This window comes from Ambystoma mexicanum, chromosome 14 (genome assembly GCF_040938575.1).
Source record: "Ambystoma mexicanum isolate Mex_15411 chromosome 14, UKY_AmexF1_1, whole genome shotgun sequence".
Taxonomy (NCBI): domain Eukaryota; kingdom Metazoa; phylum Chordata; class Amphibia; order Caudata; family Ambystomatidae; genus Ambystoma; species Ambystoma mexicanum.
In genome coordinates, this window is record NC_090940.1 from 37166328 (window position 1) to 37183375 (window position 17048).

The following is a 17048-nucleotide window of genomic DNA, read 5'->3' on the forward strand; positions in this document are numbered from 1 at the left end:
AAAACATTTTTTTGCCGCATTTTTTTACGCTTTTTTACCAAAAAAATATAGATGGTAATTTTGGGTAAGGTATATAGAAAGTGAGGGTGCAGGGGTTCTGCCACCGGTTTTTGTGGTAAAAAAAAGCAATAAAATTGACCCAAATGAATGTGGCGAAATTGGCATTCGCCATAAAAAAGGCAGAGAAAGTTTAATGATACTATTATTTATGTGTCCACAGGTCAATCACAGCATGGCTGGGATTTGTAAGGGGGCCATGGTGATTGAATCGAGTTTACTGGTGAAAGGATGGTGATCCAGCACAGAGCGGCTCCTTTTGTGCCAATGTTTCCAAGTCTCCCCCCAAAAATATTGTGACTGATGATGCTGATAGCAGTCTAGTAGAGTGAGTGTGCGCTCAGAATTCTCATTCGTCTTGTTCTTTTATGTGTCCCGAATAGAGCACAGAGTAGTTTTGCGCACAGGCACATTTCAAGCATTGTCCAACATACGGCCTGGCGGGCCACATAAAATGGCTTGGCGGGCCGCATTGTGGCCCGCGGGCCGTACGTTGGACAACCTTGCTCTACACACCCGACTCAGTGAGAGGGCCCGCAATAGCCTGGCCTGGCCCCTCCCCAGGACTCACAGGCCTCACTTGTAAATCCAACTCTCCAGTAGCCCCTACAGGCCCAGCACCCATTGAGTGCAAACCTAGCACTTGCGAGAGTTTCACTCATATAGGGGCTGCCTATCTACACACAGCCCAGCTGTGGGCCCCACAAATAACTCACAGCCGGGCTCGGACTGGCCTATAGGGCAATGGGGCAACGCCCAAACCAAAAATGCAACATACTGTTGTGGGCCACTTTTTTTGGTCAAAGTGGGCCCGTTTGATGAATTAGTTCACCATGCGGCAAGCAGTTTTCACCAGCGATGCTGAATAAATATTCTTTAAAATGTAAAATGTGCATCACATTTTATGAAGTACCCCCTTGGGTACTATTCAAACAGTCTGTCACGAAAGGAATGAATTGCCATTTCTAGCTGTGTGCCACTTTTTCATTGGGGCCTGAGACTATTTCATGCCTCAGTCCGACCCTGCTCACAGCCCTGGGCCTGGAATCCGCGCCCCACACATCACCCACTTGCAAGGACAGTGCTCCAGGGCCCCATATATCGCAACCCTCCAAGAGGACTGCCATCCTGCAGGGCACGGCGTTGGGTTTGGAAGTGGCAGAATAGAACAGTATGAGTTGAAAGGTGTTACCACCAAAATGTATACCTTAGTGTTGGTCAAATGCCACAGTGTGCTGTCAATTCAGGGTGCCCTGTGTTGCTCTATTACGAGGAGTTGCTAATAGAAGTGGCAGCCTGCCTGGGCAAATGCTTAAATACAGCACGAGTCTCTTAAAAACTGCAATGTGCAGCGCAATGTGCCAGCCTGTCAGCTAAGCATAGCCTTGCCAGTTCCAAACAACGCCACTTAATCACAGTCAACAGAATGCCAGTTCCAACAGTGCCATGCCAGCCTTGCCAACCGTTGCCCTTACATGGCATCTTCTGATGTAGCTGCAGCCTCAAATCCACCGATATTACCATCACGTGCCAGGTCAGTCACCAGATGCGATGCATTAACAGGCCAAGTGCCGCTTCACATGGCCCAATAAAGCATTTTATGACTGGATGTAAGGTAGAGCCCGACAAGTCCATACTCAAATGACCCAACACCGCCACCACCCAGAGTGAAAGCACCATGGCTGGCATCCTGTCCCCAGCCACCAAGGTTGCAAGCCCCATATCTGACATTTCGCACCCTTCCCCCCCCCCCCGATCACAAAGCCCATACCTGGCATTCTGCCCCCAGATCAGAATCCCCATACCTGGCATTCTGCCCCCAGATCAGAATCCCCATACCTGGCATTCTGCCCCCCAACACCTGAGCACAAGTCCAATACCTGGGACGCTGCCCCACACCACCCATTATGCAAGCCCCATACCTGGCATCCTACCCCTGAACAGTCAGAGCAGAAGCCCCATACCTGGCTCTAGCTGGTCCCGAGGCGTCAGAGCAGAAGCCCCATACCTGGCTCCTGCTGGTCCCGAGGCGTCAGAGCAGAAGCCCCATACCTGGCTCCTGCTGGTCCCGAGGCATCAGAGCCGAAGCCCCATACCTGGCTCTAGCTGGTCCCGAGGCGTCAGAGCAGAAGCCCCATACCTGGCTCCTGCTGGTCCCGAGGCGTCAGAGCAAAAGCCCCATACCTGGCTCCTGCTGGTCCCGAGGCGTCAGAGCAGAAGCCCCATACCTGGCTCCTGCTGGTCCCGAGGCATCAGAGCCGAAGCCCCATACCTGGCTCTAGCTGGTCCCGAGGCGTCAGAGCAGAAGCCCCATACCTGGCTCCTGCTGGTCCCGAGGCGTCAGAGCAAAAGCCCCATACCTGGCTCCTGCTGGTTCCAAGGCATCGGAGCAGAAGCCCCATACCTGGCTCCTGTTGGTTCCAAGGTGTCAGAGCAGAAGCCCCATACCTGGCTCCTGCTGGTCCCAAGGCATCAGAGGCGAAGCCCCATACCTGGCTCCTGCTGGTCCCGAGGCATCAGAGGCGAAGCCCCATACATGGCTCCTGCTGGTCCCGAGGCATCAGAGCCGAAGCCCCATACCTGGCTCCTGCTGATCCAGAGGCATCAGAGGCGAAGCCCCATACCTGGCTCCTGTTGGATCAGAGGTGACAGAGCAGAAGCCCCATACCTGGCTTCTGCTGGTCCCGAAGCATCAGAGCAGAAGCCCCATACCTGGCTCCTGCTGGTCCTGAGGCATCAGAGCCGAAGACCCATACCTGGCTCCTGCTGGTCCCGAGGCATCAGAGCCGAAGCCCCATACCTGGCTCCTGCTGGTCCCGAGGCATCAGAGCCGAAGCCCCATACCTGGCACCTGCTGGTCCCGAGGCGTCAGAGCCGAAGCCCCATACCTGGCTCCTGCTGGTCCCGAGGCGTCGGAGCAGAAGCCCCATACCTGGCTCCTGCTGGTCCCGAGGCATCAGAGCAAAAGCCCCATACCTGCCTCCTGCTGGTCCCGAGGCATCAGGGCCGAAGCACCATACCTGGCTCCTGCTGGTACCTAAGCATCAGAGCCGAAGCCCCATACCTGGCTCCTGCTGGTTCCGAGGCATCAGAGCCGAAGCCCCATACCTGGCTCCTGCTGGTCCCGAGGCATCGGAGCAGAAGCCCCATACCTGGCTCCTGTTGGTCCCAAGGTGTCAGAGCAGAATCCCCATACCTGGCTCCTGCTGGTCCCGAAGCATCAGAGCCGAAGCCCCATACCTGGCTCCTGCTGGTCCCGAGGAATCAGAGCAGAAGCCCCATACCTGGCTCCTGCTGGTCCCGAGGCATCAGAGCAGAAGCCCCATACCTGGCTCCTGCTGGTCCCGAGGCATCAGAGCAGAAGCCCCATACCTGGCTCCTGTTGGACCAGAGGTTTCAGAGCAGAAGCCCCATGCCTGGCTCCTCTTGGTCCCGAGGCGTCAGAGCCGAAGCCCCATACCTGGCTCCTGCTGGTTCCGAGGAATCAGAGCAGAAGCCCCATACATGGCTCCTGCTGGTCCCATGGCATCAGAGCAGAAGCCCCATAACTGCCTCATGTTGGTCCTGAGGCGTCAGAGCAGAAGCCCCATACCTGGCTCCTGCTGGTCCCGAGGCATCAGAGCCGAAGACCCATACCTGGCTCCTGCTGGTCCCGAGGCGTCAGAGCCGAAGCCCCATACCTGGCTCCTGCTGGTCCCGAGGCATCAGAGCCGAAGCCCCATACCTGGCTCCTGCTGGTCCCGAGGCGTCGGAGCAGAAGCCCCATACCTGGCTCCTGCTGGTCCCGAGGCATCAGAGCAAAAGCCCCATACCTGCCTCCTGCTGGTCCCGAGGCATCAGGGCCGAAGCACCATACCTGGCTCCTGCTGGTCCCGAAGCATCAGAGCCGAAGCCCCATACCTGCCTCCTGCTGGTTCCGAGGCATCAGAGCCGAAGCCCCATACCTGGCTCCTGCTGGTCCCGAGGCATCGGAGCAGAAGCCCCATACCTGGCTCCTGTTGGTCCCAAGGTGTCAGAGCAGAATCCCCATACCTGGCTCCTGCTGGTCCCGAAGCATCAGAGCCGAAGCCCCATACCTGGCTCCTGCTGGTCCCGAGGAATCAGAGCAGAAGCCCCATACCTGGCTCCTGCTGGTCCCGAAGCATCAGAGCAGAAGCCCCATACCTGGCTCCTGTTGGACCAGATGTGTCAGAGCAGAAGCCTCATACCTGGGTCCAGTTGGTCCCGAGGCATCAGAGCCGAAGCCCCATACCTGGCTCCTGCTGGTCCCGAGGCATCAGAGCAGAAGCCCCATACCTGGCTCCTGTTGAACCAGAGGTGTCAGAGCAGAAGCCCCATGCCTGGCTCCTCTTGGTCCCGAGGCGTCAGAGCCGAAGCCCCATACCTGGCTCCTGCTGGTCCCATGGCATCAGAGCAGAAGCCCCATAACTGCCTCATGTTGGTCCTGAGGCGTCAGAGCAGAAGCCCCATACCTGGCTCCTGCTGGTCCCGAGGTGTCAGAGCAGAAGCCCCATACCTGGCTCCTGTTGGTTCCAAGGTGTCAGAGCAGAAGCCCCATACCTGGCTCCTGCTGGTCCCGAGGCATCAGAGGCGAAGCCCCATACCTGGCTCCTGCTGGTCCCGAGGCATCAGAGGCGAAGCCCCATACATGGCTCCAGCTGGTCCCGAGGCATCAGAGCCGAAGCCCCATACCTGGCTCCTGCTGATCCAGAGGCATCAGAGGCGAAGCCCCATACCTGGCTCCTGTTGGATCAGAGGTGTCAGAGCAGAAGCCCCATACCTGGCTCCTGCTGGTCCCGAAGCATCAGAGCCGAAGCCCCATACCTGGCTCCTGCTGGTCCCGAGGCATCAGAGCCGAAGACCCATACCTGGCTCCTGCTGGTCCCGAGGCATCAGAGCCGAAGCCCCATACCTGGCTCCTGCTGGTCCCGAGGCATCAGAGCCGAAGCCCCATACCTGGCTCCTGCTGGTCCCGAGGCATCAGAGCCGAAGCCCCATACCTGGCTCCTGCTGGTCCCGAGGCGTCAGAGCCGAAGACCCATACCTGGCTCCTGCTGGTCCCGAGGCGTCAGAGCCGAAGCCCCATACCTGGCTCCTGCTGGTCCCGAGGCGTCAGAGCCGAAGACCCATACCTGGCTCCTGCTGGTCCCGAGGCGTCAGAGCCGAAGCCCCATACCTGGCTCCTGCTGGTCCCGAGGCGTCAGAGCCGAAGCCCCATACCTGGCTCCTGCTGGTCCCGAGGCGTCAGAGCAGACGCCCCATACCTGGCTCCTGCTGGTCCCGAGGCATCAGAGCAAAAGCCCCATACCTGCCTCCTGCTGGTCCCGAGGCATCAGGGCCGAAGCACCATACCTGGCTCCTGCTGGTCCCGAAGCATCAGAGCCGAAGCCCCATACCTGGCTCCTGCTGGTTCCGAGGCATCAGAGCCGAAGCCCCATACCTGGCTCCTGCTGGTCCCGAGGCATCGGAGCAGAAGCCCCATACCTGGCTCCTGTTGGTCCCAAGGTGTCAGAGCAGAAGCCCCATACCTGGCTCCTGCTGGTCCCGAAGCATCAGAGCCGAAGCCCCATACCTGGCTCCTGCTGGTCCCGAGAAATCAGAGCAGAAGCCCCATACCTGGCTCCTGCTGGTCCCGAGGCATCAGAGCAGAAGCCCCATACCTGGCTCCTGTTGGACCAGATGTGTCAGAGCAGAAGCCTCATACCTGGGTCCAGTTGGTCCCGAGGCATCAGAACCGAAGCCCCATACCTGGCTCCCGCTGGTCCCGAGGCATCAGAGCAGAAGCCCCATACCTGGCTCCTGTTGGACCAGAGGTGTCAGAGCAGAAGCCCCATGCCTGGCTCCTCTTGGTCCCGAGGCGTCAGAGCCGAAGCCCCATACCTGGCTCCTGCTGGTTCCGAGGAATCAGAGCAGAAGCCCCATACCTGGCTCCTGCTGGTCCCATGGCATCAGAGCAGAAGCCCCATAAATGCCTCATGTTGGTCCTGAGGCGTCAGAGCAGAAGACCCATACCTGGCTCCTGCTGGTCCCGAGGCATCAGAGCCGAAGCCCCATACCTGGCTCCTGCTGGTCCCGAGGCGTCAGAGCCGAAGCCCCATACCTGGCTCCTGCTGGTCCCGAGGCGTCAGAGCCGAAGCCCCATACCTGGCTCCTGCTGGTCCCGAGGCGTCGGAGCAGAAGCCCCATACCTGGCTCCTGCTGGTCCCGAGGCATCAGAGCAAAAGCCCCATACCTGCCTCCTGCTGGTCCCGAGGCATCAGGGCCGAAGCACCATACCTGGCTCCTGCTGGTCCCGAAGCATCAGAGCCGAAGCCCCATACCTGGCTCCTGCTGGTTCCGAGGCATCAGAGCCGAAGCCCCATACCTGGCTCCTGCTGGTCCCGAGGCATCGGAGCAGAAGCCCCATACCTGGCTCCTGTTGGTCCCAAGGTGTCAGAGCAGAATCCCCATACCTGGCTCCTGCTGGTCCCGAAGCATCAGAGCCCAAGCCCCATACCTGGCTCCTGCTGGTCCCGAGGAATCAGAGCAGAAGCCCCATACCTGGCTCCTGCTGGTCCCGAGGCATCAGAGCAGAAGCCCCATACCTGGCTCCTGTTGGACCAGATGTGTCAGAGCAGAAGCATCATACCTGGGTCCAGTTGGTCCCGAGGCATCAGAGCCGAAGCCCCATACCTGGCTCCTGCTGGTCCCGAGGCATCAGAGCAGAAGCCCCATACCTGGCTCCTGTTGGACCAGAGGTGTCAGAGCAGAAGCCCCATGCCTGGCTCCTCTTGGTCCCGAGGCGTCAGAGCCGAAGCCCCATACCTGGCTCCTGCTGGTTCCGAGGAATCAGAGCAGAAGCCCCATACCTGGCTCCTGCTTGTCCCATGGCATCAGAGCAGAAGCCCCATAACTGCCTCATGTTGGTCCTGAGGCGTCAGAGCAGAAGCCCCATACCTGGCTCCTGCTGGTCCCGAGGTGTCAGAGCAAAAGCCCCATACCTGGCTCCTGCTGGTTCCGAGGCATCGGAGCAGAAGCCCCATACCTGGCTCCTGTTGGTTCCAAGGTGTCAGAGCAGAAGCCCCATACCTGGCTCCTGCTGGTCCCGAGGCATCAGAGGCGAAGCCCCATACCTGGCTCCTGCTGGTCCCGAGGCATCAGAGGCGAAGCCCCATACATGGCTCCTGCTGGTCCCGAGGCATCAGAGCCGAAGCCCCATACCTGGCTCCTGCTGATCCAGAGGCATCAGAGGCGAAGCCCCATACCTGGCTCCTGTTGGATCAGAGGTGTCAGAGCAGAAGCCCCATACCTGGCTCCTGCTGGTCCCGAAGCATCATGGCTCCTGCTGGTCCCGAGGCGTCAGAGCCGAAGCCCCATACCTGGCTCCTGCTGGTCCCGAGGCGTCAGAGCCGAAGCCCCATACCTGGCTCCTGCTGGTCCCGAGGCGTCAGAGCCGAAGCCCCATACCTGGCTCCTGCTGGTCCCAAGGCGTCAGAGCAGAAGCCCCATACCTGGCTCCTGCTGGTCCCAAGGCATCAGAGCAAAAGCCCCATACCTGCCTCCTGCTGGTCCCGAGGCATCAGGGCCGAAGCACCATACCTGGCTCCTGCTGGTCCCGAAGCATCAGAGCCGAAGCCCCATACCTGGCTCCTGTTGGTCCCAAGGTGTCAGAGCAGAAGCCCCATACCTGGCTCCTGCTGGTCCCGAAGCATCAGAGCCGAAGCCCCATACCTGGCTCCTGCTGGTCCCGAGAAATCAGAGCAGAAGCCCCATACCTGGCTCCCGCTGGTCCCGAGGCATCAGAGCAGAAGCCCCATACCTGGCTCCTGTTGGACCAGAGGTGTTCGAGCAGAAGCCCCATGCCTGGCTCCTCTTGGTCCCGAGGCGTCAGAGCCGAAGCCCCATACCTGGCTCCTGCTGGTCCCAAGGCATCAGAGCAAAAGCCCCATACCTGCCTCCTGCTGGTCCCGAGGCATCAGGGCCGAAGCACCATACCTGGCTCCTGCTGGTCCCGAAGCATCAGAGCCGAAGCCCCATACCTGGCTCCTGCTGGTTCCGAGGCATCAGAGCCGAAGCCCCATACCTGGCTCCTGCTGGTCCCGAGGCATCAGAGCAGAGGCCCCATACCTGGCTCCTGTTGGTCCCAAGGTGTCAGAGCAGAAGCCCCATACCTGGCTCCTGCTGGTCCCGAAGCATCAGAGCCGAAGCCCCATACCTGGCTCCTGCTGGTTCCGAGGAATCAGAGCAGAAGCCCCATACCTGGTTCCTGCTGGTCCCATGGCATCAGAGCAGAAGCCCCATAACTGCCTCATGTTGGTCCTGAGGCGTCAGAGCAGAAGCCCCACACTTGGCTCCTGTTGGACCAGAGGTGTCAGAGCTGAAGCCCCATGCCTGGCTCCTGCTGGTTCCGAGGCGTCAGAGCAGAAGCCCCATACCTGGCTCCTGTTGAACCAGAGGTGTCAGAGCAGAAGTCCCATACCTGGCTCCTGCTGGTCCCGAGGCATCAGAGCCAAAGCCCCATCACTGGCTGCTGCTGGTCCCGAGGCATCAGAGCCAAAGCCCCATACCTGGCTCCTGCTGGTCCCGAGGCATCAGAGCAGAAGCCCCATACCTGGCTCCTGCTGGTCCAGGAGCGTCAGAGCAGAGGCCCCATACCTGGCTCCTGTTGGTCCCGAGGCGTCAGAGCAGAAGCCCCAAGCCTGGCGCCTGTTGAACCAGAGGTGTCAGAGCAGAAGCCCCATAACTGGCTCCTGCTGGACCAGAGGTGTCAGAGCAAAAGCCCCATACCTGGGTCCTGCTGGATCAAAGGCGTCAGAGCAGAAGCCCCATACCTGGCTCCTGCTGGTCCCGAGGCATCAGAGCCAAAGCCCCATACCTGGCTCCTGCTGGCCCCGATGCATCAGAGCCGAAGCCCCATACCTGGCTCCTGCTGGTCCCGAGGCATCAGAGCACTAGCCCCATACCTGGCTCCTGTTGGTCCAGAAGCGTCAGAGCAGAGGCCCCATACCTGGCTCCTGTTGGTCCCGAGGCCTCAGAGCAGAAGCCCCATACCTGGCTCCTGTTGGATCAGAGGTGTCAGAGCAGAAGCCCCATACCTGGCTCCTGTTGGACCAGAGGTGTCAGAGCCGAAGCCCCATACCTGGGTCCGGTTGGTCCCGAGGCATCAGAGCCGAAGCCCCATACCTGGTTCCTGCTTGACCAGAGGTGTCAGATAGAAGCCCCATACCTGGCTCCTGCTGGTTCCGAGGCGTCAGAGCAGAAGCCCCATACCTGGTTCCTGCTTGACCAGAGGTGTCAGAGCAGAAGCCCCATAGCTGGCTCCTGCTGGTTCCGAGGCGTCAGAGCAGAAGCCCCATACCTGGCTCCTGTTGAACCAGAGGTGTCAGAGCAGAAGCCCCATACCTGGCTCCTGCTGGACCAGAGGTGTCAGAGCAGAAGCCCCATACCTGGCTCCTGTTGGATCAAAGGCGTCAGAGCAGAAGCCCCATACCTGGCTCCTGCTGGTCCCGAGGCATCAGAGCCAAAGCCCCATACCTGGCTCCTGCTGGCGCCGATGCATCAGAGCCGAAGCCCCATACCTGGCTCCTGCTGGTCCCGAGGCATCAGAACACTAGCCCCATACCTGGCTCCTGTTGGTCCAGAAGCGTCAGAGCAGGGGCCCCATACCTGGCACCTGTTGGTTCCGTGGCGTCAGAGCAGAAGCCCCATACCTGGTTCCTGCTGGACCAAGGTGTCAGAGCAGAAGCCCCATACCTGGCTCCTGTTGGACCAGAGGTGTCAGAGCAGAAGCCTCATACCTGGCTCCTGCTGGTCGCGAGGCCTCAGAACCGAAGCCTCATACCTGGCTCCTGCTGGTCCCGAGGCCTCAGAGCAGAAGCCCCATAATTGCCTCATGTTGGTCCTGAGGCATCAGAGCAGAAGCCCCATACCTGGCTTCTGTTGGACCAGAGGTGTCAGATAGAAGCCCCATACCTGGCTCCTGCTGGTTCCGAGGCGTCAGAGCAGAAGCCCCATACCTGGTTCCTGCTTGACCAGAGGTGTCAGAGCAGAAGCCCCATACCTGGCTCCTGTTGAACCAGAGGTGTCAGAGCAGAAGCCCCATACCTGGCTTCTACTGGACCAGAGGTGTCAGAGCAGAAGCCCCATACCTGGCTCCTGTTGGATCAAAGGCGTCAGAGCAGAAGCCCCATACCTGGCTCCTGCTGGTCCCGAGGCATCAGAGCCAAAGCCCCATACCTGGCTCCTGCTGGCCCCGATGCATCAGAGCCGAAGCCCCATACCTGGCTCCTGCTGGTCCCGAGGCATCAGAGCACTAGCCCCATACCTGGCTCCTGTTGGTCCAGAAGCGTCAGAGCAGAGGCCCCATACCTGGCTCCTCTTGGTCCCGAGGCCTCAGAACAGAAGCCCCATACCTGGCTCCTGTTGGACCAGAGGTGTCAGAGCAGAAGCCCCATACCTGGCTCCTGCTGGTCGCGAGGCCTCAGAACCGAAGCCTCATACCTGGCTCCTGCTGGTCCCGAGGCCTCAGAGCAGAAGCCCCATAACTGCCTCATGTTGGTCCTGAGGCATCAGAGCAGAAGCTCCATACCTGACTCCTGTTGGACCAGAGGTGTCAGAGCAGAAGCCCCATACCTGGCTCCTGTTGGACCAGGGATGTCAGAGCAGAAGCCCCATACCAGGCTCCTGTTGGACCAGGGGTGTCAGAGCAGAAGCCCCATGCCTGGCTCCTCTTGGTCCCGAGGCGTCAGAGCAGAAGCCCCGTACCTGGCTCCTGTTGGATCAAAGGTGTCAGAGCCGAAGCCCCATACCTGGCTTCTGTTGAACCAGAGGCGTCAGAGCAGAAGCCCCATACCTGGCTCCTGCTGGATCAGAGGTGTCAGAGCAGAAGCCCCATACCTGGCTCCTGTTGAACCAGAGGTGTCAGAGCAGAAGCCCCATACCTGGCTCCTGCTGGTTCTGAGGCGTCAGAGCAGAAGCCCCATACCTGGCTCCTGCTGGACCAGAGGTGTCAGAGCAGAAGCCCCGTACCTGGCTCCTGCTGGACCAGAGGTGTCAGAGCAGAAGCCCCGTACCTGGCTCCTGTTGGACCAGAGGTGTCAGAGCAGAAGCCCCGTACCTGGCTCCTGCTGGACCAGAGGTGTCAGAGCAGAAGCCCCGTACCTGGCTCCTGTTGGACCAGAGGTGTCAGAGCAGAAGCCCCATACCTGGCTCCTGTTGGACCAGAGGTGTCAGAGCAGAAGCCCCGTATCTGGCTCCTGTTGGACCAGAGGTGTCAGAGTAGAAGCCCCATACCTGGCTCCTGCTGGTTCTGAGGCGTTAGAGCAGAAGCCCCATACCTGGCTCCTGCTGGTCCTGAGGCACCAGAGCAGAAGCCCCATACCTGGCTCCTGCTGGTTCTGAGGCGTCAGAGCAGAAGCCCCATACCTGACTCCTGTTGGACCAGGGGTGTCAGAGCCGAAGCCCCATACCTGACTCCTGCTGGTTCTGAGGCGTCAGAGCAGAAGCCCCATACCTGGCTCCTGCTGGTTCCGAGGCGTCAGAGCAGAAGCCCCATACCTGGCTCCTGCTGGACCAGAGGTGTCAGAGAAGAAGCCCCATACCTGGCTCCTGCTGGTTCCGAGGCGTCAGAGCAGAAGCCCCATACTTGGCTCCTGCTGGACCAGAGGTGTCAGAGCAGAAGCCCCATACCTGGCTCCTGTTGGACCAGGGGTGTCAGAGCAGAAGCCCCATGCCTGGCTCCTGCTGGACCAGAGGTGTCAGAGCAGAAGCCCCATACCTGGCTCCTGTTGGACCAGGGGTGTCAGAGCCGAAGCCCCATACCTGACCCCTGCTGGTTCTGAGGCGTCAGAGCAGAAGCCCCATACCTGGCCCCTGCTGGTTCAGAGGCGTCAGAGCAGAAGCCCCATACCTGGCTCCTGCTGGACCAGAGGTGTCAGAGCAGAAGCCCCATACCTGGCTCCTGCTGGTTCCGAGGCGTCAGAGCAGAAGCCCCATACCTGGCTCCTGTTGGACCAGAGGTGTCAGAGCAGAAGCCCCATACCTGGCTCCTGCTGGACCAGAGGTGTCAGAGCAGAAGCCCCATACCTGGCTCCTCTTGGTCCCGAGGCGTCAGAGCTGAAGCCCCATACCTGGCTCCTGTTGGACCAGAGGTGTCAGAGCAGAAGCCCCATACCTGGCTCCTGCTGGACCAGAGGTGTCAGAGCAGAAGCCCCATACCTGGCTCCTGCTGGTTCCGAGGCGTCAGAGCAGAAGCCCCATACCTGGCTCCTGATGGACCAGAGGTGTCAGAGCAGAAGCCCCATACCTGGCTCCTGTTGGACCAGGGGTGTCAGAGCCGAAGCCCCATACCTGACTCCTGCTGCTTCTGAGGCGTCAGAGCAGAAGCCCCATACCTGGCTCCTGCTGGTTCCGAGGCGTCAGAGCAGAAGCCCCATACCTGGCTCCTGCTGGTTCCGAGGCGTCAGAGCAGAAGCCCCATACCTGGCTCCTGCTGGTTCCGAGTCGTCAGAGCAGAAGCCCCATACCTGGCTCCTGTTGGACCAGGGGTGTCAGAGCAGAAGCCCCATGCCTGGCTCCTGCTGGACCAGAGGTGTCAGAGCCGAAGCCCCATACCTGGCTCCTGTTGGACCAGGGGTGTCAGAGCAGAAGCCCCATACCTGGCTCCTGTTGGACCAGGGGTGTCAGAGCCGAAGCCCCATACCTGGCTCCTGCTGGACCAGAGGTGTCAGAGCAGAAGCCCCATACCTGGCTCCTGCTGGTTCCGAGGCGTCAGAGCAGAAGCCCCATACCTGGCTCCTGCTGGACATGGGGCGTCAGAGCAGAAGCCCCATAGCTGGCTCCTGCTGGTTCGGAGGCGTCAGAGCAGAAGCCCCATAGCTGGCTCCTGTTGGACCAGAGGTGTCAGAGCAGAAGCCCCATACCTGGCTCCTGTTGGACCAGGGGTGTCAGAGCAGAAGCCCCATGCCTGGCTCCTGCTGGACCAGAGGTGTCAGAGCAGAAGCCCCGTACCTGGCTCCTGCTGTTTCCGAGGCATCAGAGCAGAAGCCCGGTACCTGGCTCCTGCTGGTTCCGAGGCGTCAGAGCAGAAGCCCCATACCTGGCTAGTGCTGGACCAGGGGTGTCAGAGCAGAAGCCCCGTACCTGGCTCCTGCTGGTTCCGAGGCGTCAGAGCAGAAGCCCCATACCTGGCTCCTGTTGGACCAGGGGTGTCAGAGCAGAAGCCCCGTACCTGGCTCCTGGTGGTTCCGAGGTGTCAGAGCAGAAGCCCCATAGCTGGCTCCTGCTGGTTCCGAGGCGATAGAGCAGAAGCCCCATAGCTGGCTCCAGTTGGACCAGAGGTGTCAGAGCAGAAGCCCCATACCTGGCTCCTGTTGGACCAGGGGTGTCAGAGCAGAAGCCTCATACCTGGCTCCTGTTGGACCAGGGGTGTCAGAGCAGAAGCCCCATACCTGGCTCCTGCTGGACCAGGGGCGTCAGAGCAGAAGCCCCATACCTGGCTCCTGCTGGTTCCGAGGCGTCAGAGCAGAAGCCCCATATCTGGCTCCTGCTGGACCAGGGGCGTCAGAGCAGAAGCCCCATAGCTGGCTCCTGCTGGTTCCGAGGCATCAGAGCAGAAGCCCCATAGCTGGCTCCTGTTGGACCAGAGGTGTCAGAGCAGAAGCCCCATACCTGGCTCCTGTTGGACCAGGGGTGTTAGAGCAGAAGCCCCATGCCTGGCTCCTGCTGGACCAGAGGTGTCAGAGCAGAAGCCCCATACCTGGCTCCTGTTGGACCAGGGGTGTCAGAGCAGAAGCCCCATACCTGGCTCCTGTTGGACCAGGGGTGTCAGAGCAGAAGCCCCATAGCTGGCTCCTGCTGGACCAGGGGCGTCAGAGCAGAAGCCCCATAGCTGGCTCATGTTGGACCAGGGGTGTCAGAGCAGAAGCCCCATAGCTGGCTCCTGTTGGACCAGGGGTGTCAGAGAAGAAGCCCCATAGCTGGCTCATGTTGGACCAGAGTCACTATTGTGAGTTATGCTGCTTCCACCATGTAAAGATTTTGTCGCAGCAGTTATAGATTTTTTAGCCGCATCCCTGTTTCTCTGTCACGCATAGCTGATCAGCGAGACATAAATCTGTCAGCCACTTAGGAAATTTCCTGGGATGTTCAGTTCATCCCATGGGCTTCAAATAGTCTGCCGTGTTGTCATAACTTGAATTACCTTAATAGTAGGACGCTCACAATGGTATCGTGTTCCGTTATGTAAACCTCCCCTACGATGTCTTGGGGCTTGATATTCCTTTGAGGCAGCTACCATCCAGCCACCGCAGCATTTTCCTGAATTAAATGCATTTTAATTCAAATAGCGTGCTTAGTTGGGGGCCTCTCTTAATGCTACAGAGCTTAATTCTCTGCTGTGCATGTGCAATTTAAAATGGCAACTGCTTGTCACATTTCTTCCTCTGCAGGACACATTTGCTTTGCTATCTATCGATCTCCTGGTGCCTTCCTGTCACATGATTTCCCTTTCTATGGGTAGCAGCAACCTTATCTGCCTACAATTGTCTTCCCTACTTGTGTAGTGAGACCCTATCCTGTCACCTAATCAATTCTATTTTAAAACACGCTAATTGTGCAAGCTAATGCCTTCTCTGTTCCCTACTTGTGTAGTGCTAAAATAACTATTCTTTGTGCCAGCTGCATTTCCAGGAGAATTTTAAGTGCAGTTTCAAATGTGTCCTTTCTTATCTCATAATTTAGTTTCTTCTGAGGAAGGCAGGGGGGCAGAATCTCAACATGCTCTCTAGTCAATAATTGGCCCACTACAGTACCTTGGAAATGGATAATGTTATCTTGTTTTGGGAAAAATGGTACCCAGGAACAAGAGAATGATACCTGGTAAAGGAGGAATGGTACCCGGGAAAGAGGGAATGGTACCCAGTAAAGAGTGAATGGTACCTGGGAAAGGCGGAATTATACCTGTAAAAGGGGGAGTGGTACCTGGGGTTGAGTGAATGGTATGCAGGAAAGAGGGAATGGTACTCAGGAAAGAGTGAGTGGTACCTGGGAAAGGGGGAATGATACAGGGAAATTGGGGAGTGGTACCTAGAATAGTAGGAATGGTACCTGTGAAAGGGGAAGTGATACCTGGCAAAGGAGGGGTGGTACCCAGAAAGAGGGGAGTGGTACCTGGCAATGGGGGAATGGTACCTGGAAAAAGAAGGGTGATACACAGGATAGAGCAAATGGTACCCAGGAATGGGGAAATGGCACCCAGGAAAGAGGGAATGGTACCTGGGAAAGGGGGACTGGTGCCTGTTATCTTGTTTCTGGGGAAATGGTACCCAGGAACAAGGGAATGGTACCTGGGAAAGGGGGAATGGTACCCAGGAAGGAGGGAATGGTACCTGGGAAAGAGTGAATGGTACCTGGAAAAGGGGGAATGATACCTTGCGCTCTGAAACTCTTGTGTATGAGCGCGATATAAATAAAATATCATTATCAATACCTGGAAAAGTGGAAATGGTACCCGGGATAAAGGAATGGTACCGAGGAAAGAGTGAATGGTACGCAGGAAAGAGGAAATTGTACCTGGAAAGAGGGAATGATACCTGGAAAGTGGGAGTGGTACCTGGGATGGAGAGAATGGTACTTTGGGTAGTGAAAATGATACCTGGGATAGAGGTTAAGGTGCCTATTAAAGAGGGAATGGTACCTGGGAAAGAGGGAATGGTACCTGGGATGGAGAGAATGGTACTTTGGGTAGTGAAAATAATACCTGGGATAGAGGTTAAGGTGCCTATTAAAGAGGGAATGGTACCTGGGAAAGAGGGAATGGTACCTGGGATAGAGGGAATGGTACCTGGAGTTTTCTTTAAGGTACAGAATTCTTATACATGGATCCCCTGAAGGGTAGCTTCACCGCCAGCAGCGTTCACCCAGAAACCCAATCCAGGTGCAGTCTGTCATGGTGCACAACGGTACGTGCATCCCCGAAGTAGCACCCATACACTGCACTAGACTCATAATGAGGCCTGATGTATTTTCCTGACAAAATCCTGAAACAGCCACACATTACAGTATGGACTGAACTGGCCCTGTTTGGAAAGCCACAGTTTATAGCAGTTCAGCGAGAGCTGAAGGCATTCAGAGGGCACCAGCGCTTAAAAATATCAAGAGTGTATCTGGGTGTGAGGGGGATTAGCGTAGTTTAAACCAGTGGCAGCGATTTCCAATACTCAAACAGTTGGCGCTCCTGCAGCGCCTAGAAGCAGTACAGTAAATCCGTCCCAGGCGTTTAGATTTTGACTTTGTACGTTATCTCTTCTTCCTTGTCATCAGTATACATTACATTCACAATATTGTGTCTTTTTCCTTGCATCCCATAACCAATTCATGTAACAACAACAACGTTCATTTTTAGCATTGGTACACGCAGTGCGTTTCAGACTGATGAGCCCTTCTTCAGGACCTCATGTAAAAGTTGTTTGAAAACATCCTTAATTTATCTACTGTTCATCCATAGAGGGTGGTTGTGCTTGCTGTGCTGTGCATATGCTGCGTACTATATAACACCAACCTAGCCCTGAGGCGATGCAGCGCTGCACAACCAAGGGATACAGTAAAAGGGGTGCGATGATATGCATATAGTAAGATCCTAGAGGGTTACAGGCTGGGGAAAGAAGTTGGGGTGGGAACGGTGGACCCATTCCTGGTGAAGTTGTTGGGAGATATGCAGCTATGCCCCATCCCCCTCCCCCCCCCCCAGAAGGTCTATTCGTGTGGCAGTCCCAACTGCACTCTGGAACCCCTGGCCTGCCTGAGCAGCGTTCTCTCTGTCTCTCTCTCTCTCTCATCACTGGAGGCTGGGGCGTGGTAGGGCGAGGGAGGGAGCGCCCAGAGGGCGCCTCAATGCTGCCAAGCACCCACGCTGCAGTCACAAGTTCCTAGGGTGCAGGAGTCCAGCAATGTCCAATGTTCTGAGGAGTTGGGAAGTGAGCGGCTGGGGGCACGCTCTCCCAGTAAACGTGGAC